The sequence below is a fragment of the Panthera uncia genome, chromosome B4 (assembly GCF_023721935.1).
Source record: "Panthera uncia isolate 11264 chromosome B4, Puncia_PCG_1.0, whole genome shotgun sequence".
NCBI classification, from domain to species: domain Eukaryota; kingdom Metazoa; phylum Chordata; class Mammalia; order Carnivora; family Felidae; genus Panthera; species Panthera uncia.
In genome coordinates this window covers 119,609,735-119,635,142 of record NC_064809.1, presented here as the reverse complement: position 1 = coordinate 119,635,142, position 25,408 = coordinate 119,609,735, and the positions used below count along the sequence as shown (strand labels likewise).

The 25,408-nt window shown below is 37.6% G+C and overlaps 1 protein-coding gene and 1 non-coding gene across 4 annotated transcripts in view; both read right to left on the bottom strand.

Moving 5' to 3' along the window:
* Window positions 1-25,408, bottom strand: part of PARPBP (PARP1 binding protein) — a 147,918-nt gene that overhangs the window by 26,584 nt on the left and 95,926 nt on the right. For all 3 annotated transcript variants that reach the window (XR_007456798.1, XR_007456799.1, XR_007456800.1), the window contains exons 13-14: window positions 18,562-18,645; window positions 14,493-14,566 (exon numbers count right to left, since the gene is read on the bottom strand). The gene's annotated coding sequence lies outside the window, so the exon portion shown is untranslated. The remainder of the gene's footprint in view (window positions 1-14,492; window positions 14,567-18,561; window positions 18,646-25,408) is intronic.
* On the bottom strand, window positions 374-537 carry LOC125920569 (U1 spliceosomal RNA). The gene has a single exon (XR_007457145.1). It is a non-coding gene; the product is annotated as a U1 spliceosomal RNA (small nuclear RNA).

Below are 25,408 nucleotides of genomic sequence, written 5' to 3'. Positions count from 1 at the left end.
AAATAAATAAATAAATAAATAAATAAATAAATAAATAAATACTTTAAAAAATAGGAAAATAGAAACATTCATATGCTAATGGAGTATACAAACAAAAAAATGTTTGTATAACATTTTGTTAAAGATTTTTTTTTTCAGTGTTTATTTACTTTTAAGAGGGAGACACACACACACACACACACACACACACAGAGCATGAGCAGGGAGGGCAGAGAGAGATGGAGACACAGAAACTCAAGCAGGCTCCAGGCTCTGAGCTATCAGTGCAGAGCCCTATGCAAGGATCCAACTCATGAACTGCGAGATCATCACCTGAGCTCAACTGGCTAAGCCACCCAGGTGCCCCAAGATACACTTTCTTTAAAGAGAAAACCAGGGGAAAGCACGAACACAGTCCCCCACTACCACCAATTATGTAGTTGAGCTTCCCACATTTGAGGAAATTGCAAAGGTCAGCACATCCAGAGTGAAATAGATAAGCCTCACCTTGGGAAAATCACCTTCATGATCATGGTATCGCCCCTGCCAGGTAAGTATTAAGATTTTTTTTTAAGTAATCTACACCCAAAGTAGGGCTTGAACTTACAACCTGGAGATCAAGAGTCACATGCTCTACTGACTGAGCCAGCCAGGCATCCCTGTATAACTTTTCTGAAAAACATATTGGAATTCTTGAAATTTTGTTAATATACCACTTAAAGAAATTAATCCTAAAAAATAATGGATTTCCCTAAATGGACTATGCATAGACCTGCTTATAAAGTTCCAGACAAAAGATACCTCTATCCAGTTTTCTCTAAGAAATAAAATCACAGTAACAATGAAAAGAGAGAGAAAAATGATCTTTGATAAAGCTAGAAGACACATGTAACCCTGTACTGTAATATCTGAGGAAGAACCACCTGATGCCGGGAAATGCCTAAAAAGACATATGTGGCTAAAGATCTCAAACAAATCAGACAGAGCACAGCTATTCAAAGTATGTGGCAGGACCACAAGTGTTGCTTGAAACAATGGGAACAGGATGCATGGGCCTTTAGTGGGAGCTTCCCCGGACCCCACAGAATAGGCAAAGGAGGTCGGACTAAACAAGGAAACATGCATTTTTGAGAGAATCAATGTGTCTTGTAGAAGGGTGAAGGAAATGGATCTTGAATTATGAAAAGTCCAGAAACTGTTGATTTCTTTGAACTAGGGAGAATGGAAGGTTAAAAGAATTCACACACACACACACACACACACACACACACACACACCACTGAGTCATAAAGAGCTTTGCTGTGAACCAAAGAAACTTACTGCTTGCCTGGAACACTGCTCTAGTCTCTCCCCTGAAGGAACCTCCCACAAGTAACTGGAAGAATTCACGTCATTCACAAAAGTAATAAGCAAAAAAGAACCAGCCAAGTATGTATGCAAAGTTACTTTCAGGAAAAGGAAGAAAAATGTGGGAAAAACAAGTGGCAGGCGATGAATACACACTAGAAAAATATGGCCACTGCTCAGATAAAAATCATGACCAAATATATGGTCATTAATAAAGACACCTAATGAATCAAAGAGCTCAAAGCAGAGAACTGGAGGAGATGAAACATGAGCTGGCAGACTTAAGAAATAAACAGAAGAAAAAAATAAATCCATCCAAGAAATCAAGGCCACATTGAGCAGCACAAACAGCCATCACTGAAATTACACCAAGGAACAGAAAAGGACTGAGAAAAGAAGGCAAAATGAAGGATATGAATTACAGACTACAATAATAACAAAAAAACAACACAAAAATAATTTAAAGATGTAATTTTGAAAAACCGAGACTTAAACATATAACTTGATATAGCAGCTCATTAAAAAAAAAAAACTATTTCAATAAGATTACCAAACTGAAACATACCCTAGTGATAGTACTGGACTTCAAAGATGAAAAAACAACAACAAAAACAAAGAACTCTGGGCATCAGACAAAATGAGTAAGTCACCAACAAGTCTGAGGTAGATTCCTTGTTTCCTCTAAATTTCCTCTTTTTTCTGGCCACCCAGTAGACAATACATTTCCTAGCTTTCTTTGTAATTACTTAGTATGGACACACGAGTATGTTCTGGACAACTGGATATGCACTACAGTGAAGTGTGCGAAGTCATCTACAATTTAAAAAAATGCTTTCTCTGAATTTTGGCTCTTTTTCTCTTTTGCAAGCTAGAATGTAGATGTGCCCAGGGTCCCACCTCCAATCTTGGGGATGAAAACAATGCACTAAGGGGATGGTAGAGCAACAAGACAGAAGAAATTGCTCCCTGGATGAATTTATGCAGCAGTTATCTGATAAACCAGACCAGCCAGACTGATATGTGAGAGAGATATAAAGTTCAATTTTATTAAAATCGTTGTATCTTATACTTTGGTACAGTATCACATTCTTTCTTGTACCTAATGCAAAGGGAAAAAAATTAGACTGGCCTCATACGTCACAACGATATTCAATGCTTAAAGACAGATATGGTCCTCACTGTCTCAATTCAGGCTCCTATAACAGAATAACATACCCTGGGTGGCTAATAAACAACAAGGATTTATTTCTCACAGTTGCAGCTCTGGATGCTAGGAAGTCCAAGATCAAGGTGCCAGTAGAGAGTCCACTTCCAGGTTCACAGACAGCCATTTTCTCACTGTGTCTTCATATGTCAGAAGAGGTGAAGGAGCTCCCTGGGGTCTCTATATATTAGGGCAATAATCCCATCCATGAAAGCTCCATCCTCATGAAATAACCACCTCTCCAAATCCCCACCTTTAAATCCAATCACACTGGGTATTAGGTTTCAACATATTAAATTTGGACCTTGAGACAAACAAGATCCAATCAAAAAGATATTACAAAGAACAATTTAATTTAATGAAATGCCTAGGTTCAAAATTAATATAAAAATAATTTCACTAACAGTTTGATAGACACGCTTGTGTCAAACCAAATCTCCCTACAAAAAAACAAAAACAAAACTAGAAAAGTTGGATAAAATAGAAACAAATGATTGAAAGCATTAGAAACTCTCTAGGCAGCCAGAACTTGAGAGGTAAGGCTCTCCAAGAGTCATGAAGTACTGAAATAAGCTCAACATTCTGCTCCACTTTTCTTCTGAATGCATTTGCTGGTTTGCAAGGGTCTACCATCTGAGAATTGAGTAGAAAAAGTTGCCATGAGGGTGAGAAGCTGAGCAGAAGCTGAGCTGAGTAGCCTCGCAGGACTAGAGAGAAAACCTGGAATTCAACAAGACAGCTAAGCCTTGAGAATTTCACAGGGAATGGAAATGTATTAAGATGAACCCAACATTCAACTATGTAATTAACCTCTAGGCGTTAGCTAATTCATAAATAACATGGAGCTAAGAACATAAGAAGGTAAGCAGAAAGTTGCAGCTAGGATCCTATATCAGTTTGCTAGGGCTGCTATAACAAAGTACCTCAGATTGGGTGGTTTAAACAACAGGAACTTATTTTCTCACAATTCTGGTGGCTAGAAGTCTAGGGTCAAAGTATTGGCAGGATTGGTTTCCTCTGAAGCCTCTCTGTTTGGTTTGTAGATGTCCATCTTTTCCCTGTGTCTTACCTGGTCTGCCTTCTGTGTGTGTCTGTGTCCTAGTCTCTCTTCTTAAAGTACACTAGTCACACTGGATTAGGGCCCACCATAATGACCTCACTTTAATTTAATTAACTTTTTAAAGATTTCATCTCCAAATACAGTCACATTCTGAGGTACTGCAGATTAAGACATAGGAATTTGGGAAGGACACAATTCAGCCTATAACAGACACTAAGAAGTAGAGCAAAACTTTAGGCAGTTTACTGGAGCTAGAGAGACCAACTTGTACTTCAAGTCCCATCAAGGAGGGGAAACTCTAGTAAACATGCTAAGGATTTAGTTAGTGCCCCCAAAAAGATTACTTCTTATAGCCACAGTGGAAGTGGATTAGCCTTCACGTACACTGGAATCCATCTTTGAACCAGCTCAACCCCAGACTAGACTGAAGTGAACTCCCTGTCAGAAGCAACTACAAAATCATCTCTGAAGAAAAGGACAGTACTCAGACTCAAATTCTAAAACTTTCTCATTTTTAATATTTTTCATTTGATCAAAAATTACAAAGTACAAAAAGAAATAGAAAAAAAATAGCTGAAAACCAAGAGGAAAGGATTTGGATTTACTATTCGAATATTGGAGATCCAGAGTTCTAATCTAGATGGACTGCACCAGTTTTCAAAAGGGCTTCATATGTAAGTGATGAATCACTGGGTTCTACTCCTGAAGCCATACAACACTATATGTTAACTAACTTGAATTTAAATTTAAAAAATTTTGGGGCGCCTGGGTGGCGCAGTCGGTTAAGCGTCCGACTTCAGCCAGGTCACGATCTCACGGTCCGTGAGTTCGAGCCCCGCGTCGGGCTCTGGGCTGATGGCTCGGAGCCTGGAGCCTGTTTCCGATTCTGTGTCTCCCTCTCTCTCTGTCCCTCCCCCGTTCATGCTCTGTCTCTCTCTGTCCCAAAAATAAATAAACGTTGAAAAAAAAAAATTTTTTTTTAAATTTTAATTTAATTTTTAAAAAAGGGCCTCAAAGATATACAATAGATTTGAAAGTAAACTAACCACCTGTTGAAACAAAGCTTAACCATCATTAAAGGAAGACCACAAAATAAAGACACTCAACAATGCAAACCACATAATGACCAGTATTTAATATAAAATTACTCAGCATGCCATAAAGCAGAAAAATGTGATTCATAAAACAAAAGAAAAAGTACTAAAAATTGCATAATCAGAAATGACAATGATGATGAAACTAGCAAACAAGAGTGTTAAAATATGTAACTGTGTAAGTATTTAAGCAAAACACACACAGTAAGAAAGAAATTGTATGAGGTCTAGAGATAATGTCAAAGATAGAAGCAAACTTATAAAAAAATTGCTAAAAACTGATGGCAAAGAAAAAATCTTAAAAGAAATCTTTTAAAAAATTAACATGATAAACAGAACAAAAGTAAAAGTAACTGAAGACTTCTCATCATAAACTATTCAAACTAGAAGAGGATGAAACAAAATGTTAAATGACTAAAGAACAAAACAGAAAACTTGTCAATCTAGAATTCTACATTCAGTAAAGGTATCTTCCAGAATAAAGATGAAATAAACATATTTTAATTAAAGATATCTTCCAAATGTTGAATTTATCATGAGGATATCTATATTAAAAGAATATGGAATTTTTTCAGAGAGAAGAAAAATAATACCAGATGGCAAGTTGGATCTACACAAAAGAATAAAAAGCACAAAAGTGGTAAAGATGTGGGTAAATGTAAAAGCTTTACCTCATTTTTAAAATTTCTTTAAAAGATAACTGTCTGATTAAGACAAAAACTATAATAATGTATTGTGAAATTATAACATGCATAAGTAAAGGGTATGACAACAATAACATAAAGGTAGAGGTGAATGGAAGTATACTGTTCTTACATTACATGTGAAGTGATGTAACATTATTCGAAAGTAGACTGTTATAACTTAAAGATGCATGTTTCAAAACCTGGAGCAACCACTAAGAAATAAAGAGGTTTAGCTAAAACTAATAAGGGAGACATAATAGAATTCAAAAAATATTCAATTCTTGGGGCGCCTGGGTGGCGCAGTCGGTTAAGCGTCCGACTTCAGCCAGGTCACGATCTCGCGGTCCGTGAGTTTGAGCCCCGCGTCGGGCTCTGGGCTGATGGCTCGGAGCCTGGAGCCTGTTTCCGATTCTGTGTCTCCCTCTCTCTCTGCCCCTCCCCCGTTCATGCTCTGTCTCTCTCTGTCCCAAAAATAAATAAAAAAAAAAAACGTTGAAAAAAAAAATATTCAATCCAAAAATGTAGGAAAAGAGAAAAAAAACAAAGGGAATAGATGGAACACATCCAATACAAAAAGCAGGATAATAGATTCAAGTGCAATAATTTCAATATTACATTCAATATATATTGTCTAAACATCCCAGATAAAGACCAAAAATTCCAGATTGAAAAATACATTAACCTTACTCATAATAAAATACATACAGATTTGAACTGCAATCAGAGGTAATTTTTAACTTTTCAGACTGGCAAAAAAAGTTTGCTAACACTATTACCATGCATTTGTGAAGAAACAACCACTCTCATACATGTTAGTAGGTAAGTAAATTGGTACAATTTTATAAAGATCAATTAGCAACACTTACAAGGATTAAAGATGCACATAAAATTTGACCCAGGAATGTTAATTACAGGTATTCGTGCTACAAGTATCCTTGCTTGTGTATGAAATGATACATATACAAAAATATTAATTGCAGAACTGTTCATAATAGAAAATGATTGGAAGCAATCTAAATGGTCATCAAGGAGAATGCTAAATAGAAGTAAAATTATGACCAAACATATAAATAGAATACTATATAGTCATTAGCAAAAATGAGGCTGCTCTATTTAAGTGGCTCCACAGAATATCTCCCTAGTTAATATGTTCCTTATAAAACATCTTGGATTTTAATAACCAAGATTGTGAATCTCCCAATACAAAATTTTCTAGCCAAAGCCTATAGAAGGACATTTAATAGTTGCTTCATAAAGCCTTAATACATTTTTACCAAAATGATAAGCAGGGAAAGTCTTGATTTGTATTCCAAATACAATTAAAGATTGTCAGAGTAGGATTAGTTTAAAAATCTCAAGGAGGGTTAAAAAATGAAATGTGAATCTCTGAATATTGGTGCTAAGAGAGACATCACACGATACAAAACCATAAAAATTATCTGATATTCAGAATGTGATATTTTAATCACTTTACATCCTAACATGATAGTTTGTTACTTATACATTGGTATTTTACTAGAGGAGAGATGGTTCCAACCTGGTGGTTCTCTAAGCTCAAAATATGAGGCATTTGGTAGTTTCTATTCTTAACTGTGAGGAAACAAAAGGCTGCCAAGAGTGTCCTGTTAGTTTTAGTGTACAGGAGAAAGGAGTAGAGACGAGGGAAGCAGATCATAAGAAAAACATATGAAGATATTTTACAAAACAAAACAAAGTATAAAGCCCAAGAATGATTTTTACGATCAAGACAAACTAAGCAAAGGATTATGCTGAGGTGAAAATCTCAGTCAAGAGTAAGAGTTACAAATCAGGGATAAAGAAAAGGCATTTGATGGAGTAAGCTGACTGAAGAGGTAGAAAAGGTAGGATAGAACACAATAGCAAAGGACAAAGTTGAACAAGAGGCAGGATATTGAAACAAAAAGGAAAATAGAACAAATGGGTGCAAATGGAAAGAATGTTGTAGAAGTTAAAGATGAAAGTTATGGAATTACTTACTGGATCATTTTTTGCATAGCAGAATTTTTTAAAAACAAGGTTATGCTTTCCAAAGATTCTTAAGCTTATATGGCGTATCCATGAATGGAAGAGAGAGAGAGAACCCGTGGATGATTCCTCAGCAGTGTTGAGAACACAGTGGGATTAGATACCACGAAGCTGTAGGGACTCTGTGTGGATTCCTCCACAAGCACTTAACGTGCTACAGGTCAGAGGAGGACTGGAATGACTGGATATACTTTGGTACTGGCCTTTTTTAGGATCAGTAGGACAAAAGAATAGGAGGTATCACTATTGAGGATAATAGAGAGAGACAAACTGAAGGAGTGGATTGCAGGGTATAGGATAGATACAGGGGGGAAAAATGGTGTGGGAGCCAAAAATGAACTAACATATTGGGACAAACTTAATTGGACAGGGACTAAAAGAACTGATACAGTCAAAAGAGCATCGAGAGTTGGAGACACAGGGGACACGGCCTCCTCTAATATCTGTAGGGAATTGGCAAGCATACAAATAGATCTACTTCTAAAATTAAGGGTAATATGAATTGCCCAATATTGAAAACATTCTTAGTTCTCCATGAGCAACCATTGTGAATATTGTGCTAATTTGTGAGTATCTCCAGAACCACAAATTGGAATGTGAAAGAAAAGGTGGCATTAGCTTAGGAACCCCTCTAACATTTGGTAAAACTGTTGCTTGTGATAACTTGGAAGACGGATTGTGCATTAAATGAACTTGTAGCCCTAGGAAAAAAGATTGGAAAATGGAACGTGAGTAGCATGATTTAGTTGCCCTTGGTGTGCCTGGCAAGCATTGTGGGTTAAATTGTGTCCTGCTTCCCACCACCAAAAAAGATATATTGGAGTTCTAACCCCACTACCTCACAATGTGACTTTATATTGGAAATACAGATAATCAAGTTAAAATTAGGCCATTGGGGTGAACCTTAATACAATATAATTGCATCAAAATTAAAAAGGGATATTCGGGCACAAAGACACACAACAGGGAAAACACCATATGAAGATGAAGGCGGAGTTTAGGTGATGTATCTAAAAGCCAAGGACATCAGAGATTGCCAGCTGATCACCAGAAGCTAGGAAAGAGGAACGGAACCATCGTCCCTCACAACCCTCAGAAGAGACCGATGCTGCTGACACCTTGATCTGGGACTTCTGACCTCCAGATGTGGGAGACAATACATTTTTGTTGTTTATTTAAGTCATCCGGCTTGTAGTAATTTGTTACATCAGCCCTAACAAACTAGTACAGCAAGGTATTGCAAGAAAAAGATGAACTCAGAAAAGAATTCACCAATGTGCAAACAGGAATTATGGGGAATAAATTCAGGAACTTGGGGACTTGATTACAGAAAGCAACTGATTTTCCATCCCAAAATAATAAAATATACAATTGAGCAATGAATGCTGATAAAAACTCAGTCTTAAGGCAAAGATCAAATCAAGGGTATGGCCATCACATTCATTGTTAACTTTTTCTGAATAGGTTAAGATGTCCCAAAGCAAGGTCTTGATACCAGTAAATCTTTTCAGTCATATGAAATGGCTTACAAAAAATAAATTTAGAGCATGGATCTCCATCATTTGAAAAATGGAGACACCGCTCAAAGAATGCTCAGCTCTCCTCATACCCATAACCTAGATTTGAAGGACAGGCAACCAAAGCTTCAACATATGGGTAATTTGGTAAATGAGAGCAACAAGAAAGGGTAGTATTTCTATATACAGTGTAAGTTTCAAAGGAGGTATTATTATCCAAGGAATTAAAATGATTACAAAATAAATTCCATATACAGTCTGTTTTATTCACAGTTACATTCTCAGCACCTAACCCAGAGCACCTAGACTACTAGCTGCTCAACAAATATTTGCTGATTGCAAGAATAAATAATAAAAGGGAAGCCAGAAGAATGTTGGGCTTTTCTCTGCTTGCTCTTCCTGGTCCCTGATGCTGAAAGAAGGGGAAAATGAAAAACCCACTTAAGCAGAATTCTCAAAGGGAATTGAATTTTGCTGACAGTAAGGGGATAAAGGGAACCTTTATTTAAGAAATTTGTATAAGACTGTATAGGGGTTCTTTGGCCCTAGTCACTCATAGGCAGTCTTGCCATTGATTGAACTACCTAGCTTAATACTTCCAGAACTAGTACAGATCTCTCTTGTAAATCCCACAATTTTCTATAATCCCAACTTTTATTTTTCAGCAGATGATGCTATTTCCCTTTCTTTACCCAGAGGACTGAAACCATTCAACATAAGCATTCTCATCAAATCTTGTCATCTCAGCCTCTAAGTTGTGGAGAAGATTGGGACTTTCTAGTATCCAAATCACAGATGAGGACATAGCTTCATCTTTAAGGCTGCATATCTGGGCTCCTACTTCTTTGCAAAGAGGACATTTTTGCTCCTTACATTCATATAGAATATCTGTTCTTTTCTGAATTGGAAACCAATGCCTTGGTTCTATTGCCCTATGCCTTGTGCCTCCCCAACATCTGCTCTTTCAGACCAACAACTCTTCCTGAAAATCTTGAAATAAATATTTCCAGGTGAAGAAAACTCCCATTTTTTTTTTTTTTGGCTCTGGATTCTAAATTAAAATCATCAACAGTCCATGTGTACTACATTTATGTAATGCATAGGAAAAGGAACAAAGGCACTAGAACTCAGTTAAATTCATTCCATAAACTAGGCCCATGCTGGAACTACACCTCAAAGTTTTTTATCTTTCAACTACCCTATTTGTAAACATCATTGTTCATATTCACTTTTTTGATATGCACCTTTCTTATGACACCTCTAATCACATTCTTGTTCCTCTAAGGCCATGAGAATATTTCAGAAATAGTATTTTCTACATGTTCCTTCTCTCATATATTCACCCAAATGTCCCCTGGTTACATCTATCCCATGAATAACTAGGTGAAATGGGTTTAAGCCTCCAATTCTAGTCTGTAGAAATCCTAAGTTCTCTCTAAGATTTCCTCAAATTCCCAAGACTTATGTTCTTATGATCTCTTCTGATCAGTTCTACATTATATTAATCCAGAATTAAATCCAGCCTCTTCACTGATTGCCATAAAAAAAGCCTCTATTCACATAAAATATATATTTTCCTAAATATACAGGGACCACAGGGAAGGACCACAGAGCAAACACCTTGGAACTCCGTATCAACCATTCTGCTTCTCCAGAGTCCTTTCTGGACATCTCACCACGGGAGATTCCTCTGTTGGGCTCTAACATACTCAGCACCTAACTTCATGTCTTTCCATAAACTCCCCTCTATTCTTACTCCCTGCCCTGTCCAGAAAACCCAGACCCCAGAGGTTTTCCTGTCTACCTCCAAAGTGTTTTTCCAGACAAGTACTGTTTCTTCCCTAAGAGGAATTCTGATGCAAGCTGTTAAGGTTGGGATCTATGTTAGTTTCTGGAAATAGTTTACTAATTCTAGTCTTGCTTCCTTTTGTGTTTTGAATGAGGAAACTGAGGCTCAGGGATCTTAAGTGGCTTGCTTACTGTAGCTCTTAGAACAGTGCTTACACAGACTACCTGATTCAGAATCACTGGGTGGTTGGTTTTTGATTTTTGTGTTTTTTAATGCTGAATTTGGGTCTATACTTTTGATCTACTGAACAAGACTCCCAAATAATTTTTAGCACACAGAACAACTGCCTTAGACTTATAACTTAAGGACCAAGGTGGAAAAAAAGCCACGAAAAGTTGTTACAAATTTAATTTAAATCTAAGCTGTAAGAATGATAGCTTGGATTCATGCAGCACCCGAAAAGACTTTAGACAACTTTGACACAAGACAAAGTAAATACTAGTGTCATTTTGGTGGAAAGAACACCAGACTAGGAGTCAAGGCTAATTGTGTGACCTTGAGCAAGTTACTTAACATCTCTGTACCTCAGGTTCCTAGGGGAAAATACTGCTTTCTCTATTTAACTCCAAGGACTATGTGAAGGATAAAATGAGATCATGTATGAGAAAACATTTGTGGGAGGAGGGGAAAATAAATAGTTCTCTACAACTGCTAGGTATTATTTCAAAGTCCTGCTTGGGCCTGGAAAATATCAATCTTCTGCATGTTACCAATATGCTAGTAAGGCAGCCTGTGGAGTTTTTCAAGAAGCTAGTAGGATCCAAGTTAGGCAGCTCATTGCTCAGGCTGAGTAGCCAGAGAGGGGAATTCTTGATTCAGAGCAGCATCTGTTAGTGATTACGGTTTCAGAGGCATGTGCCTGAACTGAAGGCAATGCTACAGAACTGGCCATAGCAGCAGTCCCAGTGGTAAAACAGATTGCATCTTTAAAGTGGATATGAAAGGTAAACATGAAAGCATGATGCTACAATCGCATGGAGTAAAATGGTGCTTGTTTAACATCCCCCACAAGACACTCACAAGCACATACAAAGGAAAACAACAACAGGCAGAGGGTTATGTGAAAAAAGAGAACCCCAAGAAACAATTGCCGCCATCAAACTCAGAAGAGCTCACTTGCACTCTGTTAATTGCACAATATATTTGCAGAGTGGGCCTCTTTGGCATCCATTCCCCGACATGTTCTCCCTTCAAAACTCGAGTTTGTTCAATTTGGATCCCTGGCAGAAAAAAAATCCCTCATCCAAAAATCACTATGAAGTCTGTCAGAGATCCGACTATAGTTAAAGTAAGTAAGTTTATTATAAATCAGAAGATATGATGGACTTGGAACAAAGACCAAAGATCTAGGCCCAGTGGGGAGAAAAGTAATCCTGGGACTTTCAGGTGGGTCAGGTGAGTTAGAAGTTCTGAGCATGACTGGGGTGGAAGAAGTCTAGAGGCAGATTGAGACCCCAGGGATTTCATTAGAGTGATTTTGTAAAAGTGTGCATTTTCTACCTATGAAAGGGGATGTACGTGTGTGCTCAGGTTGAACTTAAAAAGCCTGGAGCAGGGTCTGTTTAAAATGTTAAAGAAAAAGTCAAGACTAGAAGTTTAAGGTAGGTCAGAATTTACTGATGAAGCTGTAAATTTCAGTTGAAGGTACATGAAGGTACAAAAACATGATGTCCCACACCAGGGGAGAATCCTGGTTTTTATGAGGAATACCTAGAAGATACTCAGAAAATCAGCAATTCAAATGGCCTGGCTGGTTTAAGTCCATCTTTCTAGAAGTACATGAAGAGAAAGCAGGGAATGATGTGCCTTTGCCCAAAGTAAGTGACCAGTAAGAGAAAAGAGAGGCAAAAGCTGACTATATGATACATGTATCCAAGGACTATTTTAGTACAAGAAAGCTGCTCCAGTAAAGCAGAGCTCTGGGCCTGTGGGCTACATTCACTAAGGCCAGAGGAAGAACAGAGGAGACGAACTACAGCCACTTCTATTTAGTTAGAGGTTTGTTTCTTTGACGGCTTGTTATCCACATGGAAATGAATGGTCACCTCATAAACTAAATCTAGCCACAACTCACTTAAACCCATCCTACAGAAACTACTTTTTTAGGCCATGAAACAGACTAAGAAAATAAAATTGTGGGAGGCAGTAGAAAGGTCATTTAACTAGGAGTGAAGAAACCTGCCTGGGTTTTAGTCCCAGTTTTCTCAATTACTGGCCGAGGTGGCATTTCCGGGGACGGGGGGAGGGGGCGGGGGGGGGGGCATTTAGCCTTTCTGTATCTACTGGAAGCCTGCAGTGAGTGGACAGTGGAGGGTGGGGGAGATGGAAAGATGATCTTTAAGGTCCCTTCCAGTGAAAACAGTCTATGATTCCAGTTAGCATATAAAATAATTGAGGAAGTCTGAAAGGCTATATAACAAAACATTACCAGAGGAGACCTCAGGGGAATGGGATTAGGGCAGGGGTAGAGAGACAAAAGAAAACAATTGGAGAACACTTTCAGTAGGGAAAAAATGCAAAGGCAGAAGGGATTTGTAAGTGAAATATTAAACAAGAAAAGTTTCAGTTAGCATATAAAATAATAGAGAAAGTCTGGAAGGCCATATATCTAAACATTACGAGTAGTCAGAGTCTAAGCACGAAGCGGAAATAGTGAAGGGACTTGGGAGAGCCAACGGTGTGAATATTATTTGCCATCTCTCTCTCCTGACCTTGTTGGAAAAACCCATGGTAGAGCCACTAGACATCTGTCACTTCCATCTAACTGCTCTCTGACCTTGGGTCCCAGCCCTCCATGCCCAGTGACAGAAGGAAAGACATACAGGAGGGGGTTTCCTGCTCTGCAGTCTCTTGTACAAACCACCATCTGATTTTGTGGCACAATTTGAAGAAAGCTGAGCTTGTCTTTCATCTTATGCTGACAGTGCTATTTTCCCTGAAGATTTTAGCCTTGTGACTATGGCCTCTTATGTCATCCTGCTTCTTCTCTTTGCCCCCATAAGCTTCGGGGTCTACAAGTCTATCATGTAAGCTGTACAGAAGTCAAAAGGCCATGAAATCAAACTGTTTTCAGAAGTTTTCCATAGTTATGAGTGACCCCGTCACTAGGATTCCAAACCTCATCATGTGTCTGTTTCTGGAGGAAGATCTGGCTGTCTTCATGTGGCTAATGACCTATGTTGGTGTGGTTGCAATGGAACTACCCTCCTGATCTTGGCCAAACTGTAAATTTTCAGGGTTCCAATGAAATGTATGAACCCTGGATTATTATGTTGTGTCATGGGGATCAAGCCAAGTCAGTTATTGAAGGACTCAAACAAAACTCTATGGCATTCCAAAGAGAAAAGCAGAATAAGCCCATAGAAATAAACAAACAAACAAACAAACAAACAAACTGCTGTGGGTGTCTGGGTGGTTCAGTCACTTAAGTGTCTGACTCTTGATTTCGGCTCATGCTATGATCTCACAGTTTGTGAGTTCAAACCCCACATCAGGCTCTGCGCTGACAGCACAGAGCTTATTTGGAATTCTCGCTCTCCCTCTCTCTCTGCCCCTCTCCCACTCATGTTTTCTTTCTCTCAAAATAAATAAACATTAAAGAAATTAAACTGTTGCTAAATCACCACCAAAGACGTTTTTAACATTATGCTTATACTACAAAGGATATGTCCAGTGTCTACTTCCAAACTTAAAATTTGATGTTTTCTTACCTATTTTTTTTTCTTTACTCTCAGTACCAAGCTCCAGAATATATTAGGTTGAAAAGTAATGGACAGCTTCAAAACTAAAAGATAAGAAAAGACTCAAGTGACTGGGTTAGCCAGAACTTCTAAAGGTGGTAGAGCTGTTTCCTGTGACTTGAAAAGGCAAAGGGTAAAGATAAACACGGGAATGAAAGAAAAAAACACACCTCTCCAGTTCTTCTAATACCCAATTATTGGTTTTCAACTAGTTTCTCACCACAGTTTTGCCCCTATTCCAGGAATTGTGATTATAAAAAAAATTATGGAGGGTAGGGATGGAATGATGTTGATATAGTTAACTTTTATGTAACCCTTGTTTTTGTTTTCTTGTGATTTCATCTCCCTATCCCACAATATGAGCAGTTTACTCCTATTATCATCTCTCTTCTTATATCTCATCAGTCAAAGTAACTTTCAGTGCTATTAATAACTTATAGGTGATACTGAAATCCCTGCATCCTCAAATACCATCTGATAATTAAGATGGGAGCAGACAGTTAGCTCACTGAGGTCACTACTCCTCCTTTCACCGCTTCCCCTTAGGAAATGAAAAGCTTCACCATGGGAAGGTGGTTTCTGTTTTATTTGCTCTGGATATGAGTTCTGAACTTTGTATGAGAAAGGTGCTTCTCACCTTCTTCCCCACCTACCTCAAGCTTAACAGATAAGGCTGTGATTTTATCATGAAATTAAATGTTTGTAATTTCTATGAAAATAGCATTAGTAATTGCCTCTGGGTAAATGGACATACAAACAGGTCACAGAAAGTTATTTCAGTGAGTATATATTAGTAAATAACTATAGTAAGATGATTCATAATTTGGAAAAAGGACTAAATATGATAATAGATAAGAATTTCTGGATGCTACATCCTTAATAAAGGAAAAATACCTACAAAGTGAGATTCATGTTCTGCTACATTTTTAAAACCACTTAAAAGTTGGTTTAAATGCTATTGCTGTGAAATTCAAGGAAAGAAGTCTTATTATATTTGGCCTAATACCTCCTGGTTACCAAAACTCACTGGACAGGGTCAATGCCTCAGTTAGTCTGCACTGTAACTGATTTTCCCAATGACACAAGTCTCTGATGTTTTTATGGAATGAAAAAAATACCATGAAAATATGTACAAAAATGGAGGAGTAAGTGGAGTATGTAACAAAATAAGAAAATATCTTACTCATAGCCTCTTAGATAGGATGATGCTCTTAGGGCTCACTTAAAACTTCATTACCTTGGAAGCTCAAAGGGTGAGAATAAAAAATTTTTTTAAAAAAACATAAAATGATTTTTTCTGGGCCACACCAGTGCTGATTCTGAGTCTAACGTATCAAATGTGGTTGATTAAAAGGAAAAGTAATTTAAAAATATTAATCCATAAGCTTATCAAGTCCAGAATAGCAATGAAATAAATGTTCTGATAACACTAAAAGGAAGAATATCATGAAGCCCATGTAGCTGAGTGCTTTGCTTATCTAACTTCACTTTCCTTTTTACAAGATCACAGAACCCACAGAGGCAGAAACTAATGGCCATCTTCTGGAGTCTAATTATTTGTTCTCAGAAACTCAAACCACTTCGTTCTACCCAAGCAGCCCAGAAAGTTTGCAGGTAGAGCTGAGCCAGACTCTGGTTTGGTTACATGAGCCAAAACATGAATCGACCCATTTGAGCTGACTAGACACAGGCAAAGGAAAATACAAAACTTTATATACGTGTGTGTGTACGTGTTGGTCTGTGTCGTGTTTGTGCAAATGGTCACTGGGGCTGACAGTCATGACAGAGTATTTTCACTGGCTTGTCTTTTCCTTGGCTCATCTTTACCACTGGAGGCAAAGCAGCAGTGTTAGATCTTGGCTCACTTTAATTCACCTACCTCATCCCTTGACAAGCAGGAATAGAAAGTGCAGTGGTATTTGTTATTTCTGCAACTGATAAAATTCTTTTCAAGAGGCTCCCCACCCCCACTAAAGCATCTTTCTTCTAAACCCGAATATGCTTCCAAGATTCTGTGTAGCATTGAAGTAAGAGAGAAAGTTATTATTCATTTATTTAAAAAGTGTTTGACCTTCCACTTACATGGAACTGTGCTAGTCACTAGAAAAAATAAAATAAATTTAAAAAACAAAGCATAGGGGCGCCTGGATGGCTTGGTCGGTTAAGCGTCCGACTTCGGCTCAGGTCATGATCTCACGGTCCTTGGGTTCGAGCCCCGCGTTGGGCTCTGTGCTGACAGCTCAGAGCCTGGAGCCTGTTTCAGATTCTGTGTCTCCCTCTCTCTCTGCCCCTCCCCTGTTCATGCTCTGTCTCTCTCTATCTCAAAAATAAATAAACGTTAAAAAAAAAATTTTTAAAAACAAAGCATAACACAAAGTTTTAAAATCTAACGGTAGGGTAAGAAAATGTTTGTTAATAATGTAGAATTCTTTTTTTAATGTTTATTTATTTATTTTGAGACACAGAGAGAGAGAGGCATAGAGAGAGGGAGAGAGAGAATCCCAAGTGGAGAATCTCCACTCAGTGTGGAGCCTGATGCGGTGCTCGATCTCATGACCATGAGATCATGACCTGAGCTGAACTCAAGAGTCAGACACTTATGCCTGGGAGGCTCAGTTGGTTAAGCCTCGGCCTTCAGCTCAGGTCATGATCTCACAGTTTGTGGGTTCGAGCCCTGCATCAGGATCTGCACTGACAGTTCAGAGCCTGGAACCTGCTTCAGACTCTGTGTCTCCCATTCTCTCCCCCTGCCCCTCCCCTGCTTGTGTTCTTTCTCTCTCTCAAAAATAAAATAAATTAACATTTTTTAAAAAGAAATCATGATACGGGGGCACTGGGTGGCTCAGTCGATTAAGCGACCGACTTCAGCTCAGTTCATGATCTAGCGTTCCATGAGTTCGAGCCCCACATTGGGCTCTGGGCTGACAGCTCAGAGCCTGGAGCCTGCTTTGGAATCTGTGACTCCCTCTCTCTCTACCCCTCCCCACTCACGCTCTGTCTCTCTCTGTCTCTCAAAAACTAAATAAACATTTAAAAAAATTTTAAGTATGATACAAATCTCTCTTTCAATATAGATTGATCTACATGTATCATTATAGGTATACAGATAAACAGATGACAGCTATAGTAAATAAATCTCCCTGCTACATAAGCTACATAAGGATTTTCTTTCTGAATCCCATTTAGAAGTTTCTACACATGCAGATCTGGCCCTGGACAAAACAGTGAGTGGGGCCTTCACCTTCAATGCTTCCCGACATTCCTGTAGCTTTTCTCTCCTTTCAGGGTCCATTTTGCTCATGATTACTCTAGTTTCCAAGAGTCCTCTACTATGCCCCTTCACTAAACAGTCCACTACGGTTCTTATAAATTCTTTCTCCCCAACTCCACTTTCCCAAATGTGGAGCTCTCTGAGGATGACTATTCAGATATATCAATTTTGCTAGATTGCCAGCAGGCAGCATGGTGTGCAAGTTATAAGGATTGGTCCTGGATTGAGTGAGACAATTCTGTGGAATCCTGGCTCAAATATTTACCAGTTTTGTGATCTAGAATAGCACACTTAACCTCGTATCTCAGTTTCCTTTTAGGTAAGATTGGATAAAGGAGGATGGTGGCTAATAGCATATTTCATCTAATCTATGATGCCTTCTATTTTCAGTTTCACCATGATTTTACAACCCTTGGATAGAAAAGAATGTTCCAAATTATACATGTAAGATGCGGTTGGTTGTAAGACACACCCCAATTTCAGTGTTAGAATGTGTGTGTGTGGGGGGGGGAAGTACATCTTAAAAGTGATTACATACGATAGTATCCACTTGGTAAGTTTATTCTCAGTATTAATTAAGATAACTGATATAGGGTACTTAGCACAATGCCAGGCACAAATTAAGCACCTGAGTGTTAGCTAATATTACTAATGAGTTTCTCCTGCCAGATATACATTATCTTAACAAGTGTTCTTTAAATACATTGCCTTAACATACAGAGTCACTGGGGGCAGGGTATGAGGGCTTAGAGCCCAATGGAAACATACCTTATGGGTGGTTTAGACTTTTCGATGTTCTCATTCAGGTTACATATCTTGAAAGTTATTTGTAGGATTGCTCCTAGTCAAAACCTAGTGACACAAATCTGGGATCAGAACTTCTATCACAGTTTAGACAGATTTGTCCCTACATTAAACAATCAAGCCTTTCAAAGGCTTTCATAATTAGCTGAAGTTTAAAACCAACCCCACTCCCCACAAAAATCACTTTCCTGGCTTACTAGCTTTCTCATGTTCTTTAAACCTGAAAGTTTATTCAAAGCACCAAAGATCACTTATTTTTGGTATTCTAATTTTTGTCATTTGATGTGTTAAGTTGAAAAAAATGTTCAAAGACAAAACAGGAAAGAACACCTTTTCACCACCAGAAGACAGTTATCATTAAGATGAGTGACATTATAGAACATTTTAGCAAGCACTTTGAATGACATAAATGCCTAAATTTAGAAATCTAATTCTGTCACCTTTATGTTAAATTTAACACATAAAATTGAAGGATGGCACTCATCCAGAAGTCAGATCTGATGTACATAACAAATGTAATACCCATAGAATGTACAGTAAAGCATCATTATTTTATAGGTCTTCAGTTTAGTCTGTAGCTTGATAACTTGTTTATGCTAGCATGCCTGTCTATCAAGTAGTATACTAACTCTGTTGATGTGATTGACTACTAGTGTAACAGTTGACAATATGTTGCCACAATTACATAACTTCATGAAAGCTTTCACCTCAATCTTGCCAAAAACTTAGTGTCTATTTATAACCAATCAACCATTTTCAGCGAGTCAGTCCTTTTTAATCTCTTGCACGAATGATATGCTATGATCTAAATTGGTTCATGAAATTGACTAAAACCCTTTGTATACATTTGCCAAAGGTAGGTAGATCAACTTCTTTAGACCTAAGACCCGAGTGACACTAACAGCTGTCTTCTGAGGCAGAACTTTGGAACAGCAAACACCAGAAGACAGTTATTGCAGTTTGCAACCCTGAGGACAGAATTGTAGTCATCCTACACCTGTCACTTCCCTCTGCTGACTACCCTTTTCATGCACTCACATGGAGTGGCTGTTTATACTCCAGGCTCTCCTATTAAACAATATAGTTCCTTGAAGACATAAATTGGACCTTATTCATCTTAAGACATTCCTTTACCTATTCTTCTTCCTCTCTACAATGTTCCATACCTAATGGAAGCTTAAAATTTATTAAATTAAATTATATGTCTCAACCTTTGCGATTTGATTGCACTTTAAAAAATACACTTATTAGTCTACACAAGTTCTTGACATTAAAAGTCTAGAAAGACCTGACAATGAATCTTTGTTTAAGCTTCTCCTGGTGGAGGGAACCTTGGGTAGAGAACAGACCAAGTAGAACTATAATTCATCACGACCAATTTTTATTAACCCGCATTTTTTTTCTTGATACTCAGCTATGGGAAATTTGAAAAACCCTCTACAAAGACTGTAAATATAATGGATTTTCCACGATAAGGTGGGTCTAGGAATGCTACTCAGAGCCCCCTAGACCATCAGATCTCTAAAAAGAGAGTTACATCCTTAAGAAACTATGGAGCAGTATGTTCCCTGCTGGTAAGACTCAAGTCAATCAAGTAAATTAGAGAACTATCCTAGAAATTGACACTGGGATCAAGAAACTTGAAGGAACCTTAGATTCCTTCTAATGATTCTAGTCAACACCCTCATTTTACAAATGAGGAATTTAAGCCCCAGACTAAGCTATATGACTTGACTAAGTTCAGAAACCTTATCAGAGGAAAACTCATGGGGAACCCAGGTACTGAATTTCTAAAAATATTTTTATTGGGCTGAATTTTTAATCCAGATTTGACCAGGACAGAAACTAATTGTTAAATTTATCTCCGGGACATTTTATATATGGCAAAAATAATCCACTCTGCAGAGTTTGATGTCACAGAATAATATATCAATCCAGGGTCAAAATATAGGCTGTGCACATGAATCTACTCATAATACAAAAGTCCAACAGAGACATTCTCAAATGCTGCACTACTTGTGTTCATCCTACTCTAAGATACGTCTCTACCCCTTTTTCTCTCTGGTGCCACAGAGTTTGTTGAGGCCTCTATCACCTTTCCTGGGTCAGAGCAACAGGCTCTGAACTGCTCTCCCTGTTCTCAGCTTCTCAAGCCTTCCCTCTGCTACAAAGTTATCCAACAAAAAGCCTGGCTCTTTACATCACCCCTTGCTTTAAAACCTTAATAAAATCCAAGCACAAAAAGGTTTTCACAATCTGGCTTCAATAGCTACTTCTCACCCCTTGGCATCTGAGAATAGCCACTCTGAATTTATCACACTTTTATGATCACCTGACTTCCTGCCTTGGCACATGACACTTCCTAAACTGGAACGATCTGCCACCCTCACCCCCTTGTCCACTCTAACACTATTGTTCACCTGCAAACTCTTATGATCCGTTCATATGCCAACTTCTTAGTGAAGCTTTCCTTAATTCCTCCATATGGTTACTCCATTCTAACAAACTTGCTTGGCTTAAAGAAAACAAGAGGCCATGGAAACATGTTAAACAAGAGGGTGATAGTGATCAGATTTGCAAATTTAAAGGATCATTCTGGCTGTTATGGGAGCAAGAGCAGATACAGAGAAACCACTTGGAAAGGTGGTCCAGGTGGTGATATCAGAGGTGATAGTGGCCTCAACTAGGGTGGATAATGGATATGGAGAGAAGTATGTCCATAAGATCTGGTGATGGATTAGATGGGATGAATGAAGAGGAATAACATAAATGACCCCAAAGTTTCTAGCATGTGCAAATGAGCAGTATGCCATGTCATTTATTAAAATAAGGATCTGATTGTTTATTTTACTTGTATTTTGGTTTGTTTTTGTAGTTGGTGAAGGTGGGGTAGATCATGAGTCTAGTTTTAGATGTTTAAGTGAAATGCTTATTTAATACCCAAGTAGAGTTATTGATATATGAGAGTTAGGGACCAGGCTTAAATTTGAGATATAATTCTGGAAGCTACTGACATATAAATGGCAATTCTACATGGGACAGACTGAATCTGCTTGGGGAGAGTACATCGAGTGAGAAAAGGAGAGGGCCTGGGACTTGTCTTGTTTTTTCTCCTTTCTTCCCGAGTCAAATTATTTAGAGGGGTTATATAAACATACTGACTCTGTTTTTTTAATTTTTTAATTTAAGTATAGTTGACACACAATGTTACATTAGTTTCAGGAGTACAACATAGTGATTTACCATCTCTACACATTCTTCTATGCTCACCATAAGCATAGCTACCATCTGTCACCATGCAACACTATTATAATATCACTGACTATATTCCCTATGCTGTGTCTTTTATTCCTGAAAACTATTCATTCCATAACTGGAAGCCTTTATCTCCAACTCCCCCTCACCAATTTTGTCCATCCACCCCACCCCTGCCTTTTCTTTAATACTACAAGTCCCTCTTTATTACTCATACATTTTGGCTCTGTTCTTCTTGCTCTATGATTATTATTCTTAATTGGCTCCAAAGTCTCCCAGTTGTCAAAATCAATGGATTTTTCCATTCTCTGTTCTACAGAACCTCTTTGAGGCATGAGATACTGTCAATCACTACCATTTTTTTTAATCTTCTAGTTGTGATTCAAAAATTTTTAATTCCAGTATAGTTAACACACAGCGTTATATTAGTTTCAAGTGTACAATATAGTGATTCAACAATTCTACACATTACTCAGTGCTCATCATGGTAGGTATACTCTTTAATCCCCATCAATTTTTCATCCATCCCTCCTCCCACTTCCCCTCTGGTAAACATCAGTTTATTCTCTATAGTTATGGGTCTGCTTTTTGGTTTGTCTCTCCTTTTCATTTTGTTTGGTTTCTCAAATTCCACATATGAATGAAGTCGTACGGTATTTGCCTTTCTCTGACTTATTTCACTTAGTATTATACCTCTGGATCCATCTATGTTGTTCCAAATGGCAAGATTTCATTCTTTTTTTATGACTGGGTAATATTCCACTAGATAGATGATAGATAGATGATAGATAGATAGATAGATAGATAGACAGACAGACAACACATCTTCTTTATTCATCTATAGATGGACACTTGGGCTGCTTCCATAATTTGGCAATTGCAAATAATGCTGCAATCAACATAGGTGTGCAAGTATCTTTTCAAATTAGTGTTTTTGTATTCTTTAGGTAAATACCCAGTAGTGGCATTACTGGATAATATAGGAATTCTATTTTTAATTTTTTGAAGAACTTTCACACTGTTTTCCACAGCAGCAGCACCAGTTTGGATTCCCACCAGCAGTGTACAAGGGTTCCTTTTTCTCTATATCCTTGCCAACACTTGTTGATTCTTGTGTTTTTTATTTTAGCCATTCTGACAGGTGTGAAGTGACATCTCATTGTGGTTTTGATTTGTATTTCGCTGATGATGAGTGATGTTGAGCATCTTCTCATGTGTCTGTTGACCACCTGTATGTCTTCTTTGGAGAAATATCTGTTCATGTCTTCTGTCCATTTTTTAATTGTATTACTGGTTTTTTTGTGTGTTGAGTTGTATAAGTTCTTTATATATTTTGACTACTAACCCTTTATTAGATGTGTCATTTGCAAACACTTTTTCCCTTTCAGTAGGTTGACTTTCACTTCTGTTTACTGTTTCCTTTGCTGTGCAAAGCTTTTTATTTTGATGTAGTCTCAATAGTTTATTTTTGCTTTTGTTTCCCTTGCCTCAGACCTATCTAGAAAAATGTCATTATGGCTGATGTTAGAGAAATTACTGTCTGTGATCTCTTCTAGGATTTTTGATTTCAGGTCTTACATTTAGGTTTTTAATCCATTTTGAGTTTATTTTTGTGTATGGTGTGAGAAAGTGGTCCAGTTTCATTCTTTTGCATGTAGCTGTCCAATTTTCTCAACACCATTTATGAGGAGACTTTCACCCATTGCATTTTCTTGACTCTTTTGTCAATGATTAATTGACCATATAATCATGGGTTTATTTATGGGCTCTCTACTCTGTTCCATTGAGCTCTGGGTCTATTTTTGTGCCAGGACCATACTGTTTTGATTACTACAGCTTTGTAGTATATCTTGACATCTGGGATTGATACCTCCAGGTTTTATTCTTCATTTTCAAGATTGCTTTGGCTATTTGGGGTCTTTTGTGGTTCCATACAAATTTTAAGATTATTTGTTTTAGTTCTGTGGAAAATACTGTTTTTATTTTGATAGATCTGTTCATCGCTTTGGGTAGTATGGACATTTTAACAATATTTGTTCTTCCAATCCATGAACATGGAATATATCTCCATATGTCTGTGTCATCTTCAATTTCTTTCATCAATGTTTTATAGTTTTTATAGTACAGGTCTTTCACCTCCTTGGTTAAGTTTATTCCCAGGTGTTTTATTATTTTGGGTGGAGTTGCAAATAGGACTCTTTTCTTAACTTCTTTCTGCTACTTATGATTGGATAGAAATGCAATAGATTTCTGTATTTTGATTTTGTATCCTGTGAGCTTACTGAATTCATTTATTAGTTCTAGTAGTTTTTTGATGGAGTCTTTAGGGTTTTCTATATATACTATCATGTCATCTGCAAATAGTGAAAAGTTTTACTTCTTCCTTACCAATTTAGATGCCTTTTATTTTTTCTTGTCTGATTGCTGTGGCTAGGACTGCCAGTTCTATGTTAAATAAAAGTGGTGAGAGTGGACATCTTATCTTGTTCCTGACCTTAGGGGAAAAGCTCTCCGTTTTTCACCACTGGCTTGGATATTAGCTGCGGTTTTGTCATATATGGCCTTTATTATGTTGAGGTGTGTTCCTAAACCTACTTTGTTGAGGAATTTTATCATGAATGGCTGCTATACTTTGTCAAATGCTTTATCTGCATATTTTGAAATTATCATATGGTTTTATCCTTTCTTTTGTTGAGGTGATGTATCACAGTGATTTATTTGAATATACTGAACCACCCCTGCATTCTCGGAATAAATGATTGCAGTGAATGGTTTTTTTAAATATTTTGTTGGATTCTGTTTGCTAATACTTTGTTGAGGATTTTTGCATCTATGATCATCAGACATACTGGTCTGAAGTTCCTTTTTTTGTTGCAGCTTTGTCTGGTTTTATTATCAGGGTACTAACCATTACCATTCTTAAAAGTCTTTCCTTTTTTTTTTTTTTTTTTTGACTTGTCATTCTACCATATTCTGATTCTCTTTGCCTTATGTCTCCTCCACTGTCTTCTCTCCAACTTTCATCACCTAAGTATGGATGTATCCTACAGCTCGTATATCAAGATAGTTGTTCTTCTATTCCTAAGCCCTTTGGTGATATTTCAGGGATGAGAGAAGCAAAAAAACCTTCCATGCTGCTCCACCATCTTGGCCCCTCCCTAGCCCTTTGGTGATCTTATCTACTTTCCCAAGATCAATTCTTCAACCATTACTAACATAGATAATGCCCAAATCATTATTACTAGTCTTGTCTTTTACTTTCTCTAATAAAATTGAGTCCTGCATTTCCAACTGCTTTTAAAGGACATGTTATCACCTCAAGAGCAATTCACCTACAAGCAAACCTATATTCTCCCCTAATTCCAAGCTAATTAATTATATAGATTTTTCATTTATAATAATGCTCTGCAACCATCCTCCCTGATACACAGGTCCCAAATCATACATTAAACCAAAAGATGCTTCAAGTTGTTCCTCACTTCCCACATCTAACAACCTCAAAGTATATTGATTCTCCATTCTCTTCCTACTTATTTTCTTTCCATTACTGTAGCCA